The following is a 25,078-nucleotide window of genomic DNA, read 5'->3' on the forward strand; positions in this document are numbered from 1 at the left end:
AATGAATTCAAGCTGGCGAGAACACAGTCTTTAAACGAATTCAAAGCTGACACAATTAATGCAAGAACACAGTCTTTAAACGAATTCAAAGCTGGCACAGTTTATGTGAGAACACAGTCTTTAAATGAATTCAAGCTGGCGAGAACACAGTCTTTAAACGAATTCAAAGCTGGCACAGTTTATGTGAGAACACAGTCTTTAAATGAATTCAAGCTGGCGAGAACACAGTCTTTAAACGAATTCAAATATACAGCCGGATCGAGAGACGAATTATGTCGCGACGGCTTACTTGCACACGCTCGCTGACTCACGGCTTACTGCCGACTCACTCCACTCTCTGCCTTCAGCACACTGCCGTCGCATACCGCGCACTCCCTCTGCTTTACTGCAGGCTCTCTGCTTACATTCTGCCTTACCCCAGGCTGGCGACTCGCTTATATTTCGTTCATGCAGCAATGGAACACGAAGGAACCTTCTGCGTGACGTCGCTTGTCCTTGGCCGGTGTTCTAGAAAGTCGCGAACTTGCTCGCAGTTTCCACTATGCCTGTGCGCTCGGCGCAAGCTTACGGTCGGGTATTAGCGAGCTCCACTTAATAAAAGAATGAAACGTGAATGCTCGTAGGGCGTTACCGTTTCAATATATACATCGGATATCGAGTAAAATCTTAAATGCTACACAGATTCTAATGTGAAACCCGGTTCACTGCAAAAGATCTAGACAGAACTAGATAAACCACCAATACTTCAGCACTCGGGCTGTTCCCTTTAAAACAACGAGACAAGGTATACAACCACAAATAACAATTTTAAACATCATCCTGTAAGGGAAAAACATATAAATAACCCTTGATATTATGAAGAAAGCAATGGGCAACATTGCCTCCTTCTGCTGCAGTTGAGCGCTCAACAGCGCGGTCATCCGTCATGTACTTCCGGGTAGATTACGAGCTGAAAAGAAATGTTGAACTCAACTCTATGCTAAAGTTTGGATTCTGTCTCCCGAGGCTGTCACAAGGAAATATCGTCTCATTCTCGCCTACAGATAAACACAGGCCAGAAATCAGCTTGCCATGAGATAACGCCTTTCGCCGGCTACACGGAAACTCACGTATATTCATTCCTTCTTAGCATGCTTGTGCCATTTAACAACATCAGACTCAATAGTCTGGAATTAATACTGTCCATTCTGATCACAATATACACTCAGAAGACACTTGGCAGGCATACACATCTGCACAATACTCTTTCTCTTGTCAGGCATACAATCAGCCTGCACCAATACATTATAATTCAGCATGCAATCTTTATCTCTTATTTCTTATAAATCCCATTGGCCTTCCACATTATGAGACTCAGTTCGTGTCCTTTGCAGACCATCAGGCAAAACAGAATCCAACTTAACTTCAAAGATCTTACTCTAACAACGACGATCTGCAGCTCCTTCAGTCAGCTTCCGAAAAATCATGCATCATGCAGAAGATGTATGCCTGTCTCTCTGAATAATCGAAATAAAATGAAATAATACGTATTTAACGTTGTATAAAGATGAACCTGGCAATGTAGCCCTTCTAGCATATATATAAGGAAAACTCGGAATATCCTACACTAAGTAACATGCATAAATAAACAACAAGTAATCCTATCAATCCCTCATTTTCCCAAACATCTAATCATAAAGCAAAATGAAAATAAAATAAACATGCATTATTCTCTATCATAGTAACAAAATTAAACAAACACATGCCGTCAGGCTTACTTTACATGAAAATTAAAAATTCTATCTACACTGCCCTAGTACCTTAACATAATTTACATGTCATGCCAAAAATAACACATGCGTCTTAACTGAATTTCATCCGACGACTCTCGAGATACCAGGATAGCAGCTTACATCCCCGCTGATTGATGGATTTACTCCATGTTAATCACAGCATTAACATGTGAGAATGCACTTCCTTCTTCTGCATACAGAGCCATCATCTTGCTGGAAAATAATTCACTGGAACACAGAAGACTTTGGTTGACAATATCTTCGCTGCTCAATGCTACGAGCCGAAATACCCTTTCTCTTTACAAGATCAGCTAAACACACTGATACATTTATAATACACACTTCACTTAAAGGGTGAGAATACAGTTTGAAAAGCAGCACACGGTTCGTTACGGAAGTTCCTCGCGAAACGCGCCCGTCGCGAAGTAGTGAAACAATAGCAGGTCTCCTCTACACTTGATACACAGCGGTCACTAAGCACCGTCTTTATATATTGAAAGTAAACTCTGCCAAAATATACTCTTCCATTTACTCAAGAACAGTAAAAATCTTCCAACTGCACAATTTAAAATATCATTTAGAACCAGTTACTGTTACTGGAATAACACTACGTTAATCACGATCACCAATGTAGATATGTAGATATCTTGTTGGTTTTTGTTAAATATCTGTAAGTAAAGTTGATACTTCTGACACGAATAAAGAAAGAAAAGACGATCACCAATCAGAGTTTGTGCTTCCGCACTGTCCAAGCATTTAACACAGAGTGACGCTCTCCAGAGCTTGGGTTACTGATGAGGCTTTGGTGACGCCATTTCAATACTGGGGTTCCCGGGTGTCTGAACCAACCACCAATCAGAAAATTCGTCGTATATGATGACACAATATTTATTGTGATATATTTACAAAACACAGCTCAAACACTAGCAAATCTCTTCCACCAATTTTTATATTACATTTCCAAATATATCTGACTTCTGAAACTGTGGAAAACCGATTACCGACAGAAACTGACTTTAGCAACTGAGCACGTTGGTCATTCTGGAATTAAGATTTGGCGTGGTGTAGCCTCCATGTTTGCCAAATCCTGAAGTTCCCATTGGCTGAAATATCTTGCTTGGTCAGCATCTAATACACGTGTCGATCCTTGCCAACGCTTGGTTACGCCACCCTTTCTCACGGTCATACGGAAATATGAAGCAATGTCCAGCGACTTACTGTCTTGCTCAACATCCGGTATCAACTATCTTGGGATACGATGCTTTAACATGTTAGACTGTAACCTTTATGAATAAATTTTACATATTGTGTCAAATAATACTCTAATTATTGTTATGGGCCGGCAGGATACGGCTCACTACGACGAATAAAGATAAGGAGATACTGCAACAGATGCATGTCAACTACCAACCCAACTAAACCAATTCACATACTTGACTCCAAATACTCGATTAACATGACTGACATCCACACAAGTCTTATTAAAATAACTCCACTCTACTCCCAAGACTGCCTCTTTATATACGTTGCCTGGCCAGGCTTCTAGAAGAATATGACACAACATATTTTCTCGTAAATTCCAGAATCTCCAATAGCCTAGTTACAATGTAAAGAATTCTCTATACAATTCTAGTCGCACCATGCGTTGTTCTGGACTTATTACAGTGTATTGCACAATATTGCAGTGGATTATACATCATATATAAGGTAATAATAAATTACATACTATTAATTACGTGTTCTTACATTAAATAAACTCATATTGATATATATATACAGCATATGTTTCATGACATAAGGGGCCGATGACCTTCGATGTTAGGCCCCTTAAAATAACAAGCATCGTCATCAAGCATCATGACATAACCTCACAAATAATGCGATCGTGATTTGTACCAAATAAAGTCCGGACATAACTACGTAAACAATAATAATAATACTAATACATGTAAACAACTACTACAACTACATAGCCACACCTCACGAGTCATAATAATAATACTAATAATAATAATAATAATAATAATAATAATAATAATAATAATAATAAATTATAATAATAAATTAATATAATATAATATAATATTATATTATAATGAATTATTATTATTATTATTATTATTATTATTATTATTATTATTATTATTATTATTATTATTATTATTATTATTATTATTATTATTATTATTATTATTATTATTATTTGCCGTATTTGTGTTATTTACCCATGGGTTAAAGAATATTGTTTCCATGTTATATTATTCTATTACACTTGCGTCATGTCCTCACTAGTGATGAAACTCGCTCTCGCCATTTAGAGGTTAGCTATTATCACCGGACGCCTGTTAAATTTTAATTACATTTTTTCAGAATTTCAGTGAACAGGGAAAGTCACATACCAATACAATACCGTGCAAAATCATTGTTGCATTATGTAATTATATTACTTTTTGCTTAATGAATAACAGGAATTTTACTTTTCTTTTAACACAAATACTGTCAATCCCATCCAAGGAATTGTAAATTGTAGCTTTTAACCTTAAAACATGTACTTTTGGAGACTGTAACAAAAAATTATAACGTGTCAGTTGTCTTTGAATTAATAAATACACTGACTGACAGTGACAATGCAACACCAAGGAGGAGTGGTTCGAAAGGGATGAAAGTTGGGAAAAAAAACAGAGACGGCACGGACGAATAATTGATGTTTATTTCAAACCGATATGCAGGTTACACAATGCGCACGGCATCGACTCAGTAGGATGTAGGACCACCGCGAGCGGCGATGCACGCAGAAACACGTCGAGGTACAGAGTCAATAAGAGTGCGGATGGTGTCCTGAGGGATGGTTCTCCATTCTCTGTCAACCATTTGCCACAGTTGGTCGTCCGTACGAGGCTGGGGCAGAGTTTGCAAACGGCGTCCAATGAGATCCCACACGTGTTCGATTGGTGAGAGATCCGGAGAGTACGCTGGCCACGGAAGCATCTGTACACCTCGTAGAGCCTGTTGGGAGATGCGAGCAGTGTGTGGGCGGGCATTATCCTGCTGAAACAGAGCACTGGGCAGCCCCTGAAGGTACGGGAGTGCCACCGGCCGCTGCACATGCTGCACGTAGCGGTGGGCATTTAACGTGCCTTGAATACGCACTAGAGGTGACGTGGAATCATACGCAATAGCGCCCCAAACCATGATGCCGCGTTGTCTAGCGGCAGGGCGCTCCACAGTTACTGCCGGATTTGACCTTTCTCCACGCTGACGCCACACTCGTCTGCGGTGACTATCACTGACAGAACAGAAGCGTGACTCATCGGAGAACACGACGTTCCGCCATTCCCTCATCCAAGTCGCTCTAGCCCGGCACCATGCCAGGCGTGCACGTCTATGCTGTGGAGTCAATGGTAGTCTTCTGAGCGGACGCCGGGAGTGCAGGCCTCCTTCAACCAATCGACGGGAAATTGTTCTGGTCGATATTGGAACAGCCAGGGTGTCTTGCACATGCTGAAGAATGGCGGTTGACGTGGCGTGCGGGGCTGCCACCGCTTGGCGGCGGATGCGCCGATCCTCGCGTGCTGACGTCACTCGGGCTGCGCCTGGACCCCTCGCACGTGCCACATGTCCCTGCGCCAACCATCTTCGCCACAGGCGCTGCACCGTGGACACATCCCTATGGGTATCGGCTGCGATTTGACGAAGCGACCAACCTGCCCTTCTCAGCCCGATCACCATACCCCTCGTAAAGTCGTCTGTCTGCTGGAAATGCCTCCGTTGACGGCGGCCTGGCATTCTTAGCTATACACGTGTCCTGTGGCACACGACAACACGTTCTACAATGACTGTCGGCTGAGAAATCACGGTACGAAGTGGGCCATTCGCCAACGCCGTGTCCCATTTATCGTTCGCTACGTGCGCAGCACAGCGGCGCATTTCACATCATGAGCATACCTCAGTGACGTCAGTCTACCCCGCAATTGGCATAAAGTTCTGACCACTCCTTCTTGGTGTTGCATTTGCTCTGTCAGTTAGTGTATAATAAAATAAACTGACTATATTTATATCGAGCGCAGTATAAATCACACCGGAGTATCTTGAAATGGTCAGGTTTTTTGTATGTATCCCAATCAGCACTTCGCTGAGTAGTGGAGGAGAGCTTCATAATCACAGTCGAACGTCAATGCTCCCTCGCTTTCCTTCAAAGTGTATCCGCTCTCTCGCTTCACTGTGACGTATGCTTGTTACGTAAGCTGTCCACATTTACGTCACGCCAGCCCGGCTGCACTGGGCTAGCCTCAACGGGCGCCCAGCTGAGCACCTCTGCTCTAGATAGTCCCAGTCGTAACCTATGGACTAGAACTCATGTGCGAATATCTAACTAAGCGTGACCTAGTAAAACTGTAACAAGTAAAATCCATCTTCTGAAAGAGAATCCGTTTTTGTCTAAAAATATTTCCAGGCAAGATTGGTTTACGAGATCGTAAGGGAGCCTTTCTTCATTGAGGAATGAGATACTATTACATGCCAGCCTTGTCGTAGCCCCTTTCGGTATTTCCTGGAAGGGACTAGTGAGTCAGCCGACCGGGGAGCTCCCAGCCGGCCTGGAGGGCATGACCGGCTTTCCTGTATATTCTTCTCTTCGTCTGGTTTCTCCCTGTGTTTCTGGAAGGTGAAACAAGAGTGGTCCGTCTCTATCCTCATCGCGAATATTCCGGACTCATCACCCGGGCTATAAAAGAGGAGGCTAGCCGCGAACAATCAGTCAGTGTGGAACTCGGAGGTGGAGTCAGTGCTGGGCTCAGTGATGGTGTCTGAGTTGCACTCGAAGTGCTGATGTCGGTTGCTGGTGTTGGCTATCGCTGATGTCCCACCGGAGTCTGAACGAGGAGTGGCTGTTGGGTCGGAGTGTCCAGTGAATGGCTGGAATGAAGACGGCTGTTGGCTGCCGTCATTGTCCCACTGGAGTGAAGGATCGTGGGGTACGGGACGGAGTACTATGTATGTGTACAGTGTACTTCTGTGGACTGAGAACCGCCGTAGAGTCAGTGTGTGGAGCAGCTGTCGTGAGTGTAATTGGAACAGTGTTAATGGTCGTTTCTGAGAGGAGTATTGCCCCGCTGGTTAACACTGTTGCTGTAGACTTGTCACCTTTTAGATGTTCACTGTGTGAATTACTGGAATTTCGCTGGAGTCGAACCAGAAAACAGTCATCGTGTGTTGGGTGGCGAGTAGCCCTGTGTTCTAACCTAGCTGTCTGCAAGCACGTGCAGTGTGGGGTGACTGGACTTGTGAGCGCAAGGGAAAGGCCCGTCAATCAAACAGTAAACTCTCGATTATTCGTGCTAATCACCGGAAAAATTCGCGCGGATAACTGAAAACACGGACAATTATGATTCTGTGCGTTTTAATGCACAGCGAAGCTTTTAATAATACAGAACATACAATACGGTTTAAAAATGCAATAATGTTAAACAATTAAGACATTCAATCACCACGTTTATCAATATAGTATACCAATACAAAAATTACAACGTCTATTGTTGGTAAAAAGAAACCTTGAGGTACAAAAAGTATACAAAACGTCATTTTTTTCGTTTGGAGAAAAATAATCAGTAACGTTCTTTTGCTTTCGAGATTCATTTAAGTTGGGTATTAATTCAAGATTTTGTTTTAAAGTTGAAAGCACTTTCTTTCGCTTCGTAGCCATGACTGCTATACAGTACATTGTTAAATACTGGGTCGGTGGATGTAGAGTGGGTCTCGGCCCACAAGTGCACTCTGACCGGCCAACCGAGCAGAGGAGGGGTGGCCACGGCTCTACCGTGGCTCTACGCCTCTGCATTCGGGAGACGGGACAGGGCTGGACTTCAAGGCTGGCACCAAATGTCGGTTGTCCTGAGAATGGTTTCCCCTGGTTTTACATTCTCCTGCACTAAGAAGAATATCGGGACAGTTCCTAGTATAGGCCACGGCAGCCAGCTTCCTCACCTTCTCCGAGCATCTTCTTCCCCGTAACAAATCTCCCGGTCAGAGACGGCGTCTCCGTCTAAGAGGGCCGCCTCCACCTTCAGGGGAGGAATGAAAATATTTTAGTAGTAGTAGTGTTTAATTCTGGAACAAAGCATGACACCAGCACACTTCAATCAAGAGTGGGTTCGAATTTCAAGCGCGGTTCGCACGTCTTCACAATGCCGTGACAAAAATAAAGGAAAAAGAACTATAAAACTCGCGGGTACACGGATAACCCGCAAATCGGATAATCGGTAGTGTGCTGTATGTACATCGATGGTCTAGAACCATACTGTTCTAAGTCCATTTTTATTAAAATACTAGCAAAATACCGATGCTTCCCAACGGTTTTAAACTGAAAGTTATTATTCAATTACATTTCTTATGTGCAATGTCGACTGAGCCTGTGAAATACACTCTCAGTTCGTACGTCAAACGGTTTTGGAAGAATTATTATTTATTTTCTGATCTAACACTAATTTAAACCCCACACAGAAGAACTCGAATGTTTTAAACCCTATCTAGGACGTCAAAGCGACCAACCTGTGGAATTTTGATATTGTTAGTCAAACGGAATGGAGAAATGAATGCTTTTTTTAGGGGGTGAATGTTCTTAAATATTTATTAACATCTAGGATATAGAAGACCACATTTCTTGAAAAATTCAAGTTAGTGCCTGAAACGGTTTCGAAGGAATGGATATTGTGTTTTTGTGAGTCAACCACCATCTAAACCTCGTAGGCGAGATATATTCTGAACTATACAATATTTTGAACCGTCTCATAAAACGTATTCAATCTGTATCACTTCATTTCACCCTCCCCCTCTTAAGTGGATTTTCAGAAAAAAAAGTGTTTACTTTAAAATAGATTCCAAATACCGATTTTCACGTCAGTAACATCTTTAGTTTTTGAGATATAAGTATCCTCATACAAATAATTCAACTAAGTTTTCAATTATATCAACCCCTTAAGTGGATTTTCCGAAAAAAAATACTGATTCTTTATTTTTATAAGGGATTATAAATATCAGTTTTCATGTATGTGCTTGTTCTTGTACTTTTACAGGAGATTCCAAATACCAATTTTCACATCTGTAACGTTTCACGTTTTAGAGATATACTGTAAATATACTCATAAAATTCACTCCCTTGGTCACTCCTTTCACCCCCCCCCCCTCCTTAAGTGGATTTTCGAACAAAATATTTCTTACTTTTTAAAGGAGATACCAAATACCAATTTTCACTTTGTAACATCTTCAGTTTTTGAGATATAAGTATCCTCATAAAAATAGGTTTCAACACACTTTTCTCTTAATTTTACCCCTCTTCAGTGGATTTTAAGAAAACATACGTGTTTATTTATTTTTAAAGGAGATTCCAAATACTAATTTTCACGTCTTTAAACTGTTAAGTATTTGAGATACAGGTATACTCATTTTAAAAAAATCACCCCCATTTTCACTTCCCCTTAAGTGGATTTTCCGAAAACAAATTATGCGTGCTCCTTTACTTTTACAGAAGATTCCAAATACCAACTTTCATGAATTAGTAATTAGTGTCAATAGAAGACAAAAAAAAGGGAGCCTCCGTGGCTCAGACGGCAGCGCGTCGGCCTCTCACCGCTGGATACCGTGGTTCAAATCCCGGTCACTCCATATGAGATTTGTGCTGGACAAAGAGGAGGCGGGACAGGTTTTTCTCCGGGTAATCCGGTTTTCCCTGTCATCTTTCATTCCAGCAACACTCTCCATTCTCATTTTTTTTATTTGCTAGGGGCTTTACGTCGCACCGACACAGATAGGTCTTGTGGCGCCGATGGGATAGGAAAGGCCTAGGAGTTGGAAGGAAGCGGCCGTGGCCTTAATTAAGGTACAGCCCCAGCATTTGCCTGGTGTGAAAATGGGAAACCACGGAAAACCATCTTCAGGGCTGCCGATAGTGAGATTCGAACCTACTATCTCCCGGATAAAAGCTCACAGCCGCGCGCCTCTACGCGCACGGCCAACTCGCCCAGTCATTCTCATTTTATAGCATCTATCAGTCATTAATAAATCACTTTGGGAGTGGCGAGCCCATCGTACTAATAGCCTGTATCTGCTTCATTCATTACATCCCTGACCCGGTCAATGACTGGAAAACAGGTTGTAGGTTTTCATTTTCAGAAGACAAAGAGGTATGAGACTGTTTCCTGAAGTTGAACTTGTATCAATGATGTCAGAAACTGAGAATACTAGTGTATTATAATTATTTGTTAAAATGAATACAATTAATATGAATGTCCTATGTCCTTCATCTCTGACATATATCTCTTTCTGTAAGCCATTTTGTTCCATGTCCATCACCATCACCTCCCTGTGGCCTGTTAATTTCCAGCGATTGGGATGGTTTTTCATTTTTCTTTGATAGTGGCTTTACGTCGCACTGACACAGATAGGTGTTATGGCGACGATGGGATAGGAGTTGGAAGGAAGCGGCCATGGCCTTAATTAAGGTACAGTCCCAGCACTTGCCTGGTGTGAAAATGAGAAACGACGGAAAACCATCTTCAGGGCTGTCGACAGTGGGATTCGAATCCACTATCTCCCGGATGCAAGCTCACAGCTGCGCGCCCCTAACGGCACGGCCAACTCGTCCAGTGGTTTTTCATTAATATATCTTACTAGTATGTGCCCACGGCTTTGCCCGCGTTTATTAATTCAACCGTTAGATGTTTCTAAACTATTTATTTAAGAGCAAATTAAAACTTTATATTTAGGCCTATTAACTCGCATCGTTTGACGTAAATTGCATGAAATACATTATTTTATGGCAAAAGCACCGTTTTCGAAGATGGAGTCCTACAACTGTAAGCGATTGTCCTATGTCAAAATTTCAGATCTCAGTGTGCCGAAGATTTGACTGGGCTTCGCACACATACACAAACACTTCTGGATATTACGGGCTGATGGCTCCTCGTGTCGTGAACCGAAAATGGCTTCCTACTCAATGGACTCACAGTCCGAGGAATACTACTTCGCCCGCGGCATGCTCAGTCATGATGGTGGCTTCGACAATATTCGTCATCCGTTTCAGAGCCGTGTTCATTGCAGACCATCAGCAGCGTCATGTGTCCTCACACCATATAAGACCAAAAACGGTTCCCTACGCCCTGGGCGTAAAATGGCTCCTTGGATATTGTGTTCTCTACCTACCTTATGTACGTTGCCTAGCGACAGCGACTCTATGGATTGTCATATCCCAATGTACGTTTTCCGATGGTTTTTCGTTCATAACTCACCAACGAAAGCGAAAATGAAAATTCCGGCTTCAAGGTGCATTCGGACGCCTTTCCATCTACCCATGTTAAAAATTTCAGATCTCTGCGTGCTGTAGATTTTGCTGGGCATCGCGCACAGACACACAGACAGACAGATAGACAGACAGACAGACACTTCCTTTTATAATTATAGATAACTACATAGGAACCTAGTAAAGTCACAAAATCAAATCAATCAATACTGATCTGCATTTAGGGCAGTCGCCCAGGTGGCAGATTCCCTATCTGTTGTTTTTCTAGCTTTTTCTATGATTTCAAGGAAATTGGAAATGTATTGAACATCTTCCTTGGTAAGTTATTCCAATCCCCAACTCCCCTTCCTATGAATGAATATTTGCCCCAATTTGGCCTCTGAAATTCCAACTTTATCTTCATATTGTGGCCTTTCTTACTTTTAAAGACGCCACTCAAACTCATTCGTCTACTAATGTCATTCCACGCCATTTCTCCGCTGACAGCTCGGAACATACCACTTAGTCGAGCAGCTCGTCTCCTTTCTCCCAGTTCTTCCCAGCCAAAACTTTGCAACATTTTTGTATCGCTACTGTTTTGTCGGAAATCACCCAGAACGAATCGAGCTGCTTTTCTTTGGAATTTTTCCAGTTCTTGAATGAAGTAATCCTGCTGAGGGTCCCATACACTGGAACCATACTCTAGTTGGGGTCTTACCAGAGACTTATACGCCCTCTCCTGTACATCCTTACTACAAGCCCTAAATACCCTCATAACCATGTGCAGAGATCTGCACCCTTCATTTACAATCTCACTTATGCGATTACCCCAATTAAGATATTTCCTTATATTAACACCTAGATACACGATCCCCAAAAGGAACTTTCATCCCCCATCAATGCAGTAATTAAAACTGCGAGGACTTTTCCTATTTGTGAAACTCACAACCTGACTTGTGAAAATCAAAATGATAATAAATAAAGTACAAATTGACTGCCCTAAAATGAAATCGCTTCTACTGCAAAAAGAAATAAATGGAACTTGGAACAACAGGGTTCTAGACCATAGGTACTCAGCTGGGTATCAGTTGAGGCTAGCCCAGAGCAGCCGGCCTGGCAACTTACGTAGCAAGCATACGTCACAGTGAAGCGAGAGAGCGAACACACTTTGCAGGAAGGGAACGGTGACGTTCGATTGTCATTACGAATCTCTCCTCCACTACTCAGCGAAATGCTGAATGGGGTACAGTATTTAAGAAAAACTCTATAATCGCAAGAAACCGACCTTTTCAAGGTATTCCTGTTTGATTTATACTGCGCTCGATATAAACAGTCATTTTTATTTTCCTATATCTATACATTCAAAGAAAACTAATACGGTACATCACAATTTTTGTTTTACAGTTAAAGGTACGTGGTTTAAGCGTACAAGCTACGATTTACGATTCCTTAGATGGAAATGGCTATTTCCACTTCTTAAAAAGTAAAGTTTCTGTTCTTCATTCAGCAAAAAGTAATATATTTACACAATTCACACGTTTACTGCTTGATTTTGCACAGTGTTGTTCGAATTTCCCTGTTCACTGAATTTTAAAATAGTATTTAAAACTTAACAGGTGTCCGATGATAATAGCTAGGCACTAAATGGCGCGGGAGTTTCATATCGAGTGGGGGCATAGATATTTACTATCCAAGATTAAAGTACAACAACAATGTAAATGTATCAGTTTGCCTTCAAATAAATAACCTAACTGATGTTATTCCCGGTAAGTATGATTGCATTGTTGGTGAGTTCGTCAGATAATTTAAACCCAAGCAACCACAAGTTATAGCTAGAGACGGGAATTTGCCTATTTGCCTATTTTATTCCTGTGTTCAGAAACGTAGGTTTTTGAGATATAAATCCGTTTTAGAGGGATTTAGCTAGATTTCGATGGTTTCATTCTGTCTAAAAATGCCTGTTTTAGGGGATAGTGCCTATTTGGAGTATAACGGCCTATCTGATGCCTTTTGACTATATTTTAAAGAAGTCGTTTTTCTTCCAGTGCTCGACAGAATTACCTTCTCATTTCTCAATATCTGTTTACCCCATGAACAAAAATGGGAATTATTGGAAGTGCGAGAACCAATCATCGTCGAATTATGCTGCACAACCCATATCCCCATGGGCGCCCGCAAGGGGGGGCAAGGGCCCCCCCCTGGAATTCTAAAGATGTTGATGTTCAATTGTTTAATATCATACTAGATTATTTCATAAACTGAAATTACTGACAGTCAGCTAGCATATGTTATAACTGGAAGTTTCTGTAAACAATTTAATGTTGCTGACGTTATATTGGTTTTTATATTCAAGAAAATTGTTAATGTGCCCCCCCCCCCTGGAAAAGATCCTGCGGGCGCCCATGCATATCCCCTATATCTCCCTCTCGATGCGAAATGTTGTACGTGTACGCTTGTCTCACAGAGGCGGTATTGAGTATTAATGGATATTAATAAATCCGCATTACCAGTGATGATCATTGGTAGCCTGAATCTTCAGAACGTGTTGTGATTTATTATGATGAAGAATAAGAATAAGAGTGTGTGTCTGCAGCAATGCCCAAAGAAAAATCGTCGAAGTCCTACTGGCTGAAGCAGAGTATCATAGGAGATCCCAATTTCACTACGGGTCTTCTGCCAAGCTTGCTGTAAGGAGGTAAGTTCGTTTGTTCCTTTTATCATTTTTGTGACTGAGAAGTACGATAGCATTTCATTGTAGCATTTATAGGCCTATTAAGTTATGTATTGTGCCACGTTGTTTTGTTGCAATGCTATATTAGTCGCGACCGTAGTGAAACGGATTGGGAAATGTGCTTATTCATTAGAAGACAAGGAAGGAAATATCGTAGGAACATACAATATAAGAAATCTTAAGAAATATATCATGTGAGTTTGTTGATTAATTTTCATTATTATGTTCATTCACCATATTTTATGAAGCTGGCATTGCGAACAGGACTTCAGTGAAATTAGCGTGTGTTGTGATAATAAGTGAGGCACGGCAGTGCAATAAACTCCAGTGCTTGGAGACAGTGTATATAATGAAATGTCTTCGAGAATTACTTTTGAACACTCAATGAACGTTTGAAACGACAGAAGTGAAAATGATAATTGATCAATGTTTTATATGTGTAACAACGAACATCCAGATGGATGATAACATGTACCCAATTTGTAAAGGGCATTTTTATACATGTATATATGGTGTACTCGATTTCAAGTGATTATGTATATATTTCATGAATCAATCGATTCATTTAATCGATTATTTCATGAGGGAGGCGTTCTGTAACCGTACAACAGGGTTACAGATTCCATTCAGTATTTATTATTATTATTATCATTATTATTATTATTATTATCATCATCATCATTATTATTATTATTATTATTATTATTATTAACCCGATTCATTAGATTTTATATATTCTGTTTCTCATCATTTAGACTGTAATAATTAGGTATCGCGTATATCATTGTATTTAATCATAGGTTAAGTGAATATGTTTGTAATTATTCTGTATTGTAGTAAGTGAGATTTGTTGGTTTCATATTGTCATGCTGTGGCTTGTAACTTTGGCTAGATGAGCTGGCATAGTATTTTGCAATCGAGGCTATGTTTAACTGGGAATGTTGTGTATAAGGAGATTTCCCGGTGACGCATTCGGTATAGTCATTCTCGAACCGCTTGGGTAAGCTTAGACAACGCTTGACTGATGACATCAGTGCGTGGACACGTGATTGTGACCAAGTGTCAGTATTCGCCAGCTACTGTATGTGGAAGTGGAAGGGATGAACAGTGAGTGGGGAGATGAGTCGTCATCGCGAGGTTATATAAAGTCAAGGCGACGGTGGGGAGAGGTATTCTGTTCTTATTCTGTTCTTACTCAGTTCATAAGCAGTTGATATCGTGCAGATCATAAGTAACAGTCAGATGTATAAAATGGAAGAAGTGGTCTTAGTGTGATGGTCAGAGCTAAGAGTTGTGTTTGAAGAGGTAATCGTCGAGGAAGTCTACAAGTGGTGCTTGTATCCGAACAGAGACGGGTACTATGCTGATAAAGAAACATCATCTTCTTGTGAGGATGGACTTCACAAGATGTTTCAATAATATTTTCCAATTATTTAAAATATATTGAGTGGACGTAATTACATTGGAGCTCCCTACACGCGTACATGGTATGTAGGCCAACTCCTTGTTATATAAGAAGATAACAACAGACGGCTCCCGACTTCAGCTCACAGGTTTTCCCAAGAATTTCAAGTTCAACAGCGGTGTATGCAGACAACAGGTAATTAAAGCATCAGACATGTTATGCATTCATAACATGAAGAAGAGTGTAATCAGCGGCGATATCACATCTCACTTCAAGTTCATGCCAATAGCTTTTTTGTTTAGATTAAATTTTCCTTTTCTTTGTACCGCAAATCTCACGATATATTTCTTTTGTTAAATTAAAAGACGTAAATGATTGTTCATTGTGACGTAAATTTAGTCATAAACTCAGTTTTATTTTTAATTATAATAAGTGATTCCAGTTCCATGTACAATCCTCAATTGTGGAAATGCAACAGTAATTTAATATTGTCCTGATCCATATCCCTGTATATTGCCAGATATGTGAGTTTATCACCTCACGCCTTGAGATAATTGATATAAGAGGTATGCTCTACCGAATTTTGTTGTTTTTCTTAAAAAAAGCAACTGGCGCTCAAACAAATGTTATTTATATTATGTGGAAGATATGAAGGTATAAGAGTAGTGGTCGGAGTAATTACAAAGTGGCTCTGTAACCGTACAACAGGGTTACAGACTCCATTCTGTATTTATTATTATTATTATTATTATTATTATTATTATTATTATTATTATTATTATTAACCCTATTCATTAGATTTTATATTCTGTTTCTCATCATTTAGACTGTAATAATTAGGTATCACGGATATTATTGTATTTAATCATAGGTTAAGTGAAATTTATTTGTAATTATTCTGTATTGTAGTAAGTGAGATTTGTTGGTTTCATATTGTCATGCTGTGGCTTGTAACTTTGGCTAGATGAGCTGGCATAGTATTTTGCAATCGAGGCTATGTTTAGCTGTGCAAGGAGTTTTCCCGGTGACGCATTCGGCATAGTCATTCTTGGACCGCTTGGGTACGCTTAGACGACACATGACTGATGACATCAGTGCGTGGACACGTGATTGCGACCATGTGTCAGTATTCGCCAGCTACTGTATGTGGAAGTGGAAGGGATGAACAGTGAGTGGGGAGATGAGTCGTCATCGCGAGGTGATATAAGGTGATGCTACGGTAGGGAGAGGTACTCAGTTCATCATATCTATTCTGTTCTTACTCAGTTCATAAGCAGTTGATATCGTGCAGATCATATGTAACAGTCAGATGTATCAAATGGAAGAAGTGGTCTTAGTGTGATGGTCAGAGCTAAGAGTTGTGTTTGAAGAGATAATCATCGAGGAAGTCTACAAGTGGTGGTTGTATCCGAGCAGAGACGGGTACTATGCTGATAAAGAAACATCATCTTCTTGTGAGGATGGACTTCACAAGATGTTTCAATAATATTTTCCAATTATTTAAAATATATTGAGTGGACGTAATTACATTGGAGCTCCCTACACGCGTACATGGTATGTAGGCCAACTCCTTGTTATATAAGAAGATTACAACAGACGGCTCCCGACTTCAGCTCACAGGTTTTCCCAAGAATTTTCAAGTTCAACAGCGGTGTATGCAGACAACAGGTAATTAAAGCATCATACATGTTATGCATTCATAACATGAAGAAGAGTGTAATCAGCGGCGATATCACATCTCACTTCAAGTTCATGCCAATAGCTTTTTTGTTTAGATTAAATTTTCCTTTTCTTTGTACCGCAAATCTCACGATATATTTCTTTTGTTAAATTAAAAGACGTAAATGATTGTTCATTGTGACGTAAATTATAGTCATAAACTCAGTTTTATTTTAATTATAACAAGTGATTCCAGTTCCATGTACAATCCTCAATTGTGGAAATGCAACAGTAATTTAATATTGTCCTGATCCATATCCCTGTATATTGCCAGATATGTGAGTTTATCACCTCACGCCTTGAGATAATTGATATAAGAGGTATGCTCTACCGAATTTTGTTGTTTTTCTTAAAAAAGCAACTGGCGCTCAAACAAATGTTATTTATATTGTGTGAAGGAGATGTAAGTATAAGAGTAGTGGTCGGAGTAGCCACAAAGTGGCGCCCAACGTGGGGCTCGAAAGGTTCAGAAAAAGTGTTTCTGAATGGCAATATACATGGATCAGTTCTTTTAATAAATACGCACATGTTAAATTCACCGAGTAATGTTAGGAAGGTCATTTTGTTGAAGTTTGTATTTAAGGGGTAATGTCAGAGGAAGTGCAAGGGGAAATAGCTTTGAGATCGCGAAAAATTAGTAGGAAACCGAAGATGGACAAGGATAGCAATATGCAGTCAGGTGATGAGGCTGAGGTTATTGTGTCCAAGGAAATCCAAGGTGGTAACATAAATAGGAAGTTGGTGACTAAGGTGGGACCTACTGAAAGTCAGAAAATAGTAGAAACTGAGGAAAACGCTGTCACGCAAGATCAAAGTAAAGGGGTGATTGACCTGGGTTTATTTAATTTGCTGATGTCCAAAATGGCTGAGCAGAATAATATCATTAGTGAGAAAATTGAATCTCAGAATAATATTATTAGTGAGAAAATTGAATCTCAGAATAATATTATGAGTGAGAAAATTGAAACGGTTATTAGTGAGAAAATTGAATCTCAGAATAATATTATGAGTGAGAAAATTGAAACGGTTATTAGTGAGAAAATTGAATCTCAAAATAATATTATGAGTGAGAAAATTGAAGCGGTCATTAGTGAGAAAATTGAAGCTCAGGGTATTAGTATTAATAAGAAGATCGATGATGTTAGTAATAAGATAGATCATAAGGTGTTAGAAATAAGTAAGCAAATTAATAATTTAGAAAGTAAGGTAAATAGGGAGTGTAGTGACATCAGAGCTGAGATGGAATTGGGTCGGAGCAATCTCCATACGGAAATAGAGCAAGTTAGTGAGACATGCATCAAACAAGGGCATAAGATTGATGAATTAAGTGCCAAGATCGAGTCTAATAAAGGAGAAATCAATGAGTTAGTAGAAGAAAGGTTTGAAAAGATAACCAATACAGTGGGGCAAGAAACTAGGAAATGTATTAGTAGGGTAGAACATGTGGAAAGAAAACTTGGAGAAGTAGGTGATCTAGAGAGTGAACAAAAATCATTATCACAGAAGGTGAGAGAATCGGAAGAAAAATTACAGGAGAAGCTAAGAAAAATTGAAGAAAAGGCTGAGGAAACATTGGAAGAAAAATTTCTGAGTTGCCAGAGAGTACTCCAGCAAGAAGTGCGTGATAGTAAGAATGTACGTGAGATAATTGTAAATAATGGTTTAATCACGAGAGATCATGATTTACCTAAGTTTTCTGGGAAAGAATTTAACCCGATGGAATTTATGAGAGTAGTAGAGAAGAAATTTGCTGTTCAATTAAGAGACAATATTATTAGCTGGGAAACTGTATTGGAGATCTTATCTAATGCTTTCGTAGGAGAGACTAAGTCTTGGTTTCAAGTATATAAAAGCTCGATGTCTAGTCTAACTGAATTTAAGGAGAAATTCATGGCTAAATTTTGGAGTGAAGGTGTTCAGAGTAGAGAGAGAGAGAGAGTAATGTTTGGCAGGTATAATTCTAACGAGGGTGTTAGAATGACTGAATACTTTTTGGCTCATGTTTTGGTGTGGAGAAATTTAGAATGTATTGGACCTGAGGCTGATATAGTTAGACTTATGGCTAAGCACTATCCCGATAGAATAAGAGAAGCTGTTTGTATGCAAAGAGTGGAGACTATTAAGGAAATGGAGATTTTGTTGGAAAGTTTTGATGCTTTAGGTAGTAGCTTGAATAATAGTAGGACACTAAATAGGAATGTAGAAGGAAGGGGTAACCAATCTAATAATCAGGACAGGACTATGAATAATCGGAACTACAGAAGAGAATATCAGGAGAGACCTAATAATAATTTCCACAGGGAGAGAAATTATCAAAATAGTTCGGAAAATTTCAGGACTGGGAGGCGTGATTATGGTAATCAACCAGAAGCTGGGAGGCGGGAGAATACAGGCCATAATAATAATAATAATGACGCTAGAGGAAATAGGCAACAGGGGAGGCCGACTGAGGTGTGTAACCAACAAGTCGTAACCGAACCAAGTACTTTAAACGAGCAACGGACTGTATAAACAGGTCACTGAGACAGTCCGTAAATGGTGAGTTCACGTATAAGGTAGATAAGTATGTTAATGTCGACCAGCCTATAGTTGTAAGTGAACATGATTGTGACCTAAGTAGCAATAATTCAAATGTTTTAAGTGACGACTTAATCGTAGACAATAAATTTTATAAGTGTAATTTAAATTTAGATATAAGGCAAGATTTGTTAAGTGATCTTATATTATGTAATGAGGATAATTTAAGTAGTGTTACTGTTACACCGACGATTGAACTGCTGATATGGGGCAGAAAAGTTAAGATTTTGTTGGACTCTGGTAGTGAGAAGTCATGTGTAAATTCCAAGCTGTATGAGGAAGTTTTAAGAGAGAAGTATGAGGTAGCGGAAATTCCAGTGAGGAATACGTTCATCGTAACAGCTGTTGGAAACAAGTCTCAAAGAGTGAATAAACAAATAGCTGTCCCCATTAGCATAAGTGGAGAATGTATTTTCCAACCATGCTTAGTAGTGCCTAATTTAGTTTATGCCGTTATTTTAGGTACCGACTGGTTAACGTGTCACAAGGCTAAATTAAATTTTGATCTGTGTAATGTCAATCTTATTTGGGGAAAGAGTAGCAGGGAAGTCAGTTTACCATATGATGTTTTGTCAGAAATTAGTGCGAATAAAGTGTGTTCTAGTACGGAAGGATCTTGTGAAATTCCTAATATGAGGAAAAATATTGATGTCTGCCATGTGTCTATACAGAGAGATTCTAGAGATGAATTGTATGAGACAGTGGAGAAATGTAATTTAGCGGAAAGTCAGAAGGACGAATTGTGTGAATTATTGATATCACATAGTGATGTTTTTAGCGATCGGCCTGGTAGAACACATCTTTACGAACACAAATTTAATGTTATTGATAACTCAACTTTTGTAGGACCGAAATATCCCATTCCGTTAAAATACGCTAGCGCTGTTGAAGAGCAGATTGACATTATGCTAGATTATAATATAATTGAACCATCATGTAGTCCTAATTTAAATCCACTTGTTATTATACCTAAGAAGGATAACACGGTAAGATTGTGCATGATAATTTTTGTAAGACTATATTGGATGAATTTGAGCTTGGTGACAAGGTTTTACTTAGAGTGCCACTCCCGTCATCAGCAGAAGCTGGTCAATTTTCTAAGTTTTTCTTGTTATATCAGGGATACTTCACCGTAGTGAAACGGATTGGGAAATGTGCTTATTCATTAGAAGACAAGGAAGGAAATATCGTAGGCACATACAATATAAGAAATCTTAAGAAATATATCATGTGAGTTTGTTGATTAATTTTCATTATTATATTAATTCACCATATTTTATGAAGCTGGCATTGCGAACAGGACTTCAGTGAAATTAGCGTGTGTTGTGATATTAAGTGAAGCATGGCAGTGCAATAAACTCCAGTGCTTGGAGACAGTGTATATAAGGATATGTCTTCGAGAATTACTTTTGAACACTCAATGAACGTTTGAAACGACAGAAGTGAGAAAGAAATGTAATCTGTATGTAAATAATACTGTATAACCAAAGTGAACATGATAATTGATCAATGTTTTATATGTGTAACAACGAACATCCAGATGGATGATAACATGTAACCAATTTGTAAAGGGCATTTTTATACATGTATCTATGGTGTACTCGATTTCAGGTGATTGTGTAGATATTTCATGAATCAATCGATTCATTTAATCGATTATTTCATGAGGGAGGCGTTCTGTAACCGTACAACAGGGTTACAGACTCCATTCTGTATTTATTATTATTATTATTATTATTATTATTATTATTATTATTATTATTATTAACCCTATTCATTAGATTTTATATTCTGTTTCTCATCATTTAGACTGTAATAATTAGGTATCACGGATATTATTGTATTTAATCATAGGTTAAGTGAAATTTATTTGTAATTATTCTGTATTGTAGTAAGTGAGATTTGTTGGTTTCATATTGTCATGCTGTGGCTTGTAACTTTGGCTAGATGAGCTGGCATAGTATTTTGCAATCGAGGCTATGTTTAGCTGTGCAAGGAGTTTTCCCGGTGACGCATTCGGCATAGTCATTCTTGGACCGCTTGGGTACGCTTAGACGACACATGACTGATGACATCAGTGCGTGGACACGTGATTGCGACCATGTGTCAGTATTCGCCAGCTACTGTATGTGGAAGTGGAAGGGATGAACAGTGAGTGGGGAGATGAGTCGTCATCGCGAGGTGATATAAGGTGATGCTACGGTAGGGAGAGGTACTCAGTTCATCATATCTATTCTGTTCTTACTCAGTTCATAAGCAGTTGATATCGTGCAGATCATATGTAACAGTCAGATGTATCAAATGGAAGAAGTGGTCTTAGTGTGATGGTCAGAGCTAAGAGTTGTGTTTGAAGAGATAATCATCGAGGAAGTCTACAAGTGGTGGTTGTATCCGAGCAGAGACGGGTACTATGCTGATAAAGAAACATCATCTTCTTGTGAGGATGGACTTCACAAGATGTTTCAATAATATTTTCCAATTATTTAAAATATATTGAGTGGACGTAATTACATTGGAGCTCCCTACACGCGTACATGGTATGTAGGCCAACTCCTTGTTATATAAGAAGATTACAACAGACGGCTCCCGACTTCAGCTCACAGGTTTTCCCAAGAATTTTCAAGTTCAACAGCGGTGTATGCAGACAACAGGTAATTAAAGCATCATACATGTTATGCATTCATAACATGAAGAAGAGTGTAATCAGCGGCGATATCACATCTCACTTCAAGTTCATGCCAATAGCTTTTTTGTTTAGATTAAATTTTCCTTTTCTTTGTACCGCAAATCTCACGATATATTTCTTTTGTTAAATTAAAAGACGTAAATGATTGTTCATTGTGACGTAAATTATAGTCATAAACTCAGTTTTATTTTAATTATAACAAGTGATTCCAGTTCCATGTACAATCCTCAATTGTGGAAATGCAACAGTAATTTAATATTGTCCTGATCCATATCCCTGTATATTGCCAGATATGTGAGTTTATCACCTCACGCCTTGAGATAATTGATATAAGAGGTATGCTCTACCGAATTTTGTTGTTTTTCTTAAAAAAGCAACTGGCGCTCAAACAAATGTTATTTATATTGTGTGAAGGAGATGTAAGTATAAGAGTAGTGGTCGGAGTAGCCACACAGTTTGCCTTCAAATAAATAACCTAACTGATGTTATTCCCGGTAAGTATGATTGCATTGTTGGTGAGTTCGTCAGATAATTTAAACCCAAGCAACCACAAGTTATAGCTAGAGACGGGAATTTGCCTATTTGCCTATTTTATTCCTGTGTTCAGAAACGTAGGTTTTTGAGATATAAATCCGTTTTAGAGGGATTTAGCTAGATTTCGATGGTTTCATTCTGTCTAAAAATGCCTGTTTTAGGGGATAGTGCCTATTTGGAGTATAACGGCCTATCTGATGCCTTTTGACTATATTTTAAAGAAGTCGTTTTTCTTCCAGTGCTCGACAGAATTACCTTCTCATTTCTCAATATCTGTTTACCCCATGAACAAAAATGGGAATTATTGGAAGTGCGAGAACCAATCATCGTCGAATTATGCTGCACAACCCATATCCCCATGGGCGCCCGCAAGGGGGGGCAAGGGCCCCCCCCTGGAATTCTAAAGATGTTGATGTTCAATTGTTTAATATCATACTAGATTATTTCATAAACTGAAATTACTGACAGTCAGCTAGCATATGTTATAACTGGAAGTTTCTGTAAACAATTTAATGTTGCTGACGTTATATTGGTTTTTATATTCAAGAAAATTGTTAATGTGCCCCCCCCCCCTGGAAAAGATCCTGCGGGCGCCCATGCATATCCCCTATATCTCCCTCTCGATGCGAAATGTTGTACGTGTACGCTTGTCTCACAGAGGCGGTATTGAGTATTAATGGATATTAATAAATCCGCATTACCAGTGATGATCATTGGTAGCCTGAATCTTCAGAACGTGTTGTGATTTATTATGATGAAGAATAAGAATAAGAGTGTGTGTCTGCAGCAATGCCCAAAGAAAAATCGTCGAAGTCCTACTGGCTGAAGCAGAGTATCATAGGAGATCCCAATTTCACTACGGGTCTTCTGCCAAGCTTGCTGTAAGGAGGTAAGTTCGTTTGTTCCTTTTATCATTTTTGTGACTGAGAAGTACGATAGCATTTCATTGTAGCATTTATAGGCCTATTAAGTTATGTATTGTGCCACGTTGTTTTGTTGCAATGCTATATTAGTCGCGAACTTTCAATAATTTATATTGCTAAAATGTAAATAATCACTTAATTACTGAATGAGGAGTTAGAACGCCGGTGGTCTCTTGTCACATAAGAGTGGATGAAAATTAAAAATCGGTTTTTGAACTGTGATTCATTTCCTTTGATAATAGAGATTTACAACTGAAATGCAATTTTTACAAAATCGTGAGTAACTTTCACCAGCGCTATGTGTCAGCTTTAGTTGACTACATTACGCATCCTCTAAGCCTTCACATAGGTTGCAGATCCAATGTGGCGCGGCTAGGATGATGTCACAGAGGCTAGACATACAACATGGCATGGTTCGGACGATGTCACAGAGTGTGTTACAAGACTGCCAAGACTATCTTTACAAGACCAGGCCAGTGAAAAGACCGTTGCTCTGAATTGGTGAGGTCCAGTTAGAAACCGTTGTGCTGCGGGGCAAGCAAAGAGAGTTTAGGACCGCAAAGCGGTCAAAAAGCCTCTAGCATCCCCTCTGGAGTCTTGTTAAATTGGGACTAAAAGTAAGGTTATGGGCGCATGCCACGACAATTTCAAATTACGCGGTTTTCTAATTTTCAACGAGGGTGGCAGCTCTGTGAGCATACATGATGCAGGATCTATTGCAGGGAACAGAAAATAGTCTTCATGACAGCTGACCCGACTGACCAAACTCGGTGAATACCAACAAAGAAAATGTTCACAAATCTGAGATGTATAGTGCCTCCATTTTTAATTTTTCTATATAAGGAAGAATATTGCTAGGGGCAGCTTGGTGGGTCCCTGGCAAGCATAAAGGAAGGGTCTCATCTCTACGCTACTCAGGTATCGTTTCACGTCATTTTTATAATGTTTTTCATCCGGTGAACTTGACTCGATACTACCAAATTGTAACTGAAAAGTCTTCGAGGATATATTTCCATGTAAATTACTAATTTCCTTGTTCCTACTTTAAACTATTGTACTTCTGGAAAAATCTCTAATAGTTTTTTAATGAAACAAATGTATGTTATGTAGTAAGCAATATTGTCAATTAGCCCAACTGTAGAAATTTAAGATATAGGAACATTGTAATTTTAATCAATTTTATTACTTTTCAGATCAAATGTGAAATTAAAGTACCATATAGATATACATAGAAATACTGCGCTGCACCTGACACGAGTACAGAAAGCTGTATCAACGCAGCCTCTCTACCAGCCCACTGTGAACTGTGAACATTTTCTTCAGACCTATGCACTGCAATGGTGGGAGCTAATATCCTCCTTCATAAACTGGAGCATCTTCAAACTTGAACAAGCTGCCGGGAGCAATCACCGAGTTGGAGAAGAGTGACATGCCCCTAGTGGAGTCATTTGTGATTGCGG

The sequence above is a fragment of the Anabrus simplex genome, chromosome 3 (genome assembly GCF_040414725.1).
Source record: "Anabrus simplex isolate iqAnaSimp1 chromosome 3, ASM4041472v1, whole genome shotgun sequence".
Lineage (NCBI taxonomy): Eukaryota > Metazoa > Arthropoda > Insecta > Orthoptera > Tettigoniidae > Anabrus > Anabrus simplex.